This window comes from Neophocaena asiaeorientalis, unplaced genomic scaffold, assembly GCF_003031525.2.
Source record: "Neophocaena asiaeorientalis asiaeorientalis breed wild unplaced genomic scaffold, Neophocaena_asiaeorientalis_V1.1 scaffold177, whole genome shotgun sequence".
Classification (NCBI taxonomy): Eukaryota; Metazoa; Chordata; class Mammalia; order Artiodactyla; family Phocoenidae; genus Neophocaena; species Neophocaena asiaeorientalis.
In genome coordinates this window covers 9015141-9020631 of record NW_020172779.1, presented here as the reverse complement: position 1 = coordinate 9020631, position 5491 = coordinate 9015141, and positions in this window count along the sequence as shown.

Genomic DNA, 5491 nt, shown 5'->3' with positions numbered 1-5491 from the left:
TAAAAATGGGGAAATTTTAAAATACTTTGATCTGGGGAGACTTCACATCGTGATCCAAGGTTTCAGCCCCTCTGGAAGGATTGGAACATGCGGCAATTAAGGGCCCACATTCCCATTTGGCCTTGGACTGGGGAGCAGCTGGCCCTTGGAGGGGAACTTGCTCTTCAGATCTTGACAGTCTCCCTGCCCCCTGTGAACGTACACCTGGCCTGATTCACACAGGTACGCTGCCTGACCCCCACGGGTACGAGCTTGTGACCCGGCTGTTCTAGCATTACTTGGGCCTGGCAACCAATCAGTTCATGAGGTGATACCTTCTTTCATTAGTTTCCTGCCCCAGTGACACATTCTGCACACTGAGGTTATACTTGGGTGTGTCCCAGGCCACCATCCACAAACACATCCCAGACATCTCAAGGTGAGTCATTGCCACAGATATTTGTTGATCCTTGCTAGTTTCATTTTCAAAAGGGGCTCTGTCTCTAAATTTGAGACACTTTTTAATATACTGACAACTCCCCAATTTTTTAATATATAAACGATTCATATAAATATAAATATATAAAAAATATTAAAAATTCATATAAAGAATTCTGCTTAGGGGTCATGAGAGTGAGCTTAAACCAATTTTATTTCGTAGATGAGCCACGGTAATGATGAATACATGTTAATAGCTAACATTTATTGAGCACTTACTGTGTGCCAAGTACTAGACTAAGTAATCCCATTCAGGCCTCACACTGCTTTCAGTGCTTGTATTTCCATGATCTAGTTTACAGATGAAGAAACTGAGGCACAGAGAGCTGGGGCGAGGATGAGTCGGAATTCAAACCCAGGCAGCCTGACTGAGCCTACCCGCTGGACTACCTTGCACAGCTGCTTCTAATGCAAAGACCCCCTCACGAGGGTCAGGGGTTTCACAAACATTGCCTGAAGTCTCATAGCAACCTGTGGGCTTCACACAGCAACCTGGCCACATTAGAATCAGCTGAGAAGCCTTTAAACCATACCCAGGCATGGAGCAAATACCATAATGGGTTACCATTTGGGAACTCTAATGAAGAGTAATGGAAAAGTTCTGCACTATTCTTGTAGTGTTTCTGTTCATCTGAAATTTCATCAAAATAAAACAAAGTGAAAGTAAATAAAGAATGTAGTAGGACGATATTAGCTGACCTGAAGGGATTTCTACAGGAATTGTTGATAGCAAGAGGTGTTAATGAAAGTGTTAATAACAAGATCCAGAAACATATGTGTGATGTGATCCCATCTGTGTACAGCAAATAGTGACAAAATACACACAGGCATGCCTATATATCCTTACGGGAAGATGGAATGGAATCTGTATGATACATTTTAAAAATTCTGGATCTCAGTCCCCAGAGATTCTACTTTAGTTATTCAAGGGTAGGACCTGGGCATGGGTGTCTTCTTTGCACCTTCCTTAGATCAGGTTTCCTAAATTTGCTGCACATTAGACTATCTGGGAGGCTTTAAAAAGTCCTGCAGTCCAGGCCACAGACCAATTAAATCAGGCTCCCTGAGAGTGGAGCCCGGGCTGGGTGTTTTCATATTCCCCCAGGGCATGTCATTTGCCAGGCCTGAGAACCAGGCAGGGCCCTCCTGAAGCCAGGGCTGAGAATCGCTTCCAGGAGGGAAGCGAAGTCTGGTGTGCAGCATTACTATGTGATAGGCAGTTGATGTCCATTTCAGTCTGGGGAACAGCCCATGGGTTAGGAACCGGTTCCCCAGGAGGCTGGCTCTAGAGATCAAATAGCCTCCCCAAGGTCACAGGGCTGGGAGATGGTGGTGGGCATCCTGATCTACTGTCCACAAGGAGGGTGATGGGAGCTGCTTCGGGAAGGTTTCATTGCCTCCCAAACTCTCCTTCCCAAGATCATGGGAGTTGAAATTCCTTTAGTTAAGATTCATTACTTTGGGTTCCTCCACCTAAGAGCTATTAAAAAACAAAGCAAATATTCCTGGGAAGAATTGCATGTTAATCAAATCTTTTTTTTTTTCTTTTTAAATTTATTTAATTATTTTTGGCTGCATTGGGTCTCGGTTGCTGCGTGTGGGCTTTCTCTAGTTGCGGGGAGCGGGGGCTACTCATTGTTGCGGTATGCGGGCTTCTCATTGCGGTGGCTTCTCTTGTTGTGGAGCACGGGCTCTAGGCATGCGGGCTTCAGTAGTTGTGGCTCGTGGGCTCAGTAGTTGTGGCTCATGGGCTCTAGAGCGCAGGCTCAGTATTTGTGGCGCCTGGGCTTAGTTGCTCTGCAGCATGTGAGATCTTCCCGGACCAGGGCTCGAACCCGTGTACCCTGCATTGGTAGGCAGATTCTTAACCACTGCGCTACCAGGGAAGTCCCTGTTAATCGAATTTTAATGTTTGCCCAGTGAGTGCTGGGTGTTTCGAAAGGAGGAAAAGTTAGAGAGATGCTCAAACATGGGGAAAGAATGTAACGTAGGGGCTGTAAATCTGACCTTGTCATTTTTCTGCTCAAAATCCCTCCATTCACCAGACTCCCTTTGTTAAAAACGCCAAGTGTCATCCCACCTCTAGGCCTTTCCTGCCTCATGGAACACTCCCAGACTCCCCTTCAAGGTGGTTTTGGACGCTTCACTTACTCATGAAAGAGAAGGGCCTGCCCGAGGCCAGTGTAAAGCCAAAGAATAAGGAGGCAAGAGAGGTGAGCTTTGGCAAACATTGCTAGGGTTGGGGGTTCGGGGCATCTAGATGCAGGCATGTGGCAGGAAAGCAGGACACAGCGTCTTTGGGCTAAGGCATGGGGCCCCTATCCCAGGAGGGTTGGAGATTGGGTAGAAGGGACACCTCAGACATGGGAGTCAGAAAAACAGAGTTAGAGTTCTGCCTGTCACTTTCCAACAGTAAAATGAAGGCTAGGATGACAACCTCCTTCTCAAGACTGTGGGGAGGATTAGATATAATACAGGTAAAACACCTAGACTGTATATAGTAGGCCCTTAGCAATGTCAGCGGGACAGCATGCCAAAATTATAGGCTTGTGTCATGCGTTCTAGGACCAGGGCTGGAATGAACCTTGACCTGGTCCCTACATCTTTTAAAAATTTTTATTTCATTGTGATAAGAACACAACATTGGACCTAACCTCTTGACAAATTTTAAAGTATGCAATATGACATTGTTAATTATGAGCACAGTGTTGTACAGCGGATCTCTAGAACTTGTTCATCTTGTGTAATTAAGACTTCATGACCACTGATTAGAAATTCCCCTATCCCCTCACCCCCAGCTCCTGGCGACCACCATTCTACTCTCTCTGATTCTGTGAGCTTGACTATTTTAAATACTTCATATAAGTGGAATCGTGCAGTATCTGTCCTGTGCCTGGCTCATTTCACTTAGCATAATGTCCTCAAGATTCATCCATGTTGTTCTATACCACAGGATTTCCTTCTTTTTTAAGGCTAATACATCATTGTATGTATAGACCACAGTTTCTTTATCCATTCCTCTGCCATGGATATGTAGGTTGTTCCCACATCTTGGCTATTGTGAATGGTGCTGCAATGAATCTTTTTCTGTTGATGAGATTTACTGAGTGCTTTTTACTATAGGCCAGGCACTGGTATAAGTGCTTTATATATATTAGTGCAGGGAAAACTCACAACAACCCTATGAGGTAGATGCTATCTTTATCCCCATTTACAGATGAAGAAACTGAGGCCCACTTAGTATGGGCCATACCGTTAGTGGGTTTTAAACTGGGGTTTGAACCCAGGCCATTTGGCTCTACAAGCAGTGATCCTGATCACTATCGTACCGAGAGTATTAAAATCATAATAATGATCATGATTAAGAGCAAACTATGTGTCAAGCACTGTTACTGGCAAGGTGAAGATGAGGCTATGCATCCAGATGAGCAGCAGGGTTGCCCAAGAGAACAGTTAATTCCAGAAGTAACACTCTTCATGATTTGGAGAAGAGGGATGGAGAGGTGGGTTGTGGTTAAGGGTGGGGCAGAGTGGCCCAGGGGAACATAATCTTCCACAGCTGTGATGTTTACCTCCATGCATCTCTTTGGTTTATGCAGTTTTCAAAGCCAGACCTTTTCCTATTGCGGAGGCTGATACGAGTCTATACAGCCTTTGCACTTGGTTTCTTTTGTTACTACCCCCAGCTATTTCCCTTTGTCCTGCTTTGTGCTTCAAAGGGTCAGCTTGTCCCCAAACAGGTGCTGGTTTTTCAATGTCCTTTTTAAAGGGTCATACAAAGTAAGCCAGCATCACAGTGTACACTGTACCTCCTTGGTCTGTACTTGTTTTAACAGCTCTAGATTGCATTGGATTTGGGGGTGGTAGCAGTGTACCAGGAATTTATTGGGTTTCAGACACCTAAATACCTAAGCTTTTTCTTTTGTTCTAAAACCACATGCTGTGAAGCTAAGTCGTCTGCACCCTGTGTTTGGGAAGTTGTTTCAAGATGGGTCTGGGACATAAGCGCAATGAGCTTTGGGAGAAGATTAGCACTTCTTGTGGTCTAGCAGCAAGAAGTAAAACCAGGACCAGCTTGTTGTACTTTATCTGGTGGATTTGGGTTAGTTCCAGGCAGCCAGTGGCTGGAAAATTCTTGAGAACTGGGTCTCACTCCTCTGAGTCTCATCAGAATAAGGAGACACTAGCACAGAACCTGGTCAAGGGAACAGCCCAGAGTTGGGGGCTTACGTTTTAAGGTCTTTAAAAAAGCTGCTCATTTGATTCCCCTCCTCCTTGCCTATTTGATGTTGATCTAAATGACACCCGGCTGTGCAGTTAGGCGGTGGAGCTGGGAAAACAAACCACCAGCCTCAAAATCAACCTGGGCCCATTTGTGCTATTTTCAGGTTAAACCTCCCAACAGGGCTCTCTGTAGTGACACCACCACCCGATGCCCTCAGCGCGCGTGAAAAACAACTGTCCAAGTCACGGGCAGTCAGCCATCTCCATAAACTGACGAACAGTACACGGAAGCTCTAATGCCATTTATTTCGCAAGGGCAAAATCAATCGACTTTCCCAGCATCCTGCAACTTTATTGAACTCGGATGCCGCTGCGGGATACGTCGCCGAACTCTCCTTAATTACGTATTTGGCTGTTTGCAATCGTGACTCGGCGCTGCAGTCCTGATATCAGAGAAGCGGCCTCTTAGAAGCCTGCAGTAGTAGCGGCGGCAGCGGTAGTTTTCCCGCCCTACCGACTGCTCCCTAGTTGCGAGGTACTGCGCTAAGCGTGCCACCGTGCAAGTCCCGGGGGTCGGCGGCTGCACCCTCCGCGATGGGCGCTCGCAGCCATTGTGGGGTGGGCGCTCGCCTAGCCGGCGTGCTGACACGCCCTCTCGGCTCTGCGACCCGCGGCCAAGGGATGGGGGTGGTGCTCGCGGAGGAGGCTCGCGCGGGGGTTGGATCCTCCCCGCACCGCCCGCGCGCCTGCCTGCTCCTCTCTGCAGCCGGCGCCCCACGCGCCTCGCGGG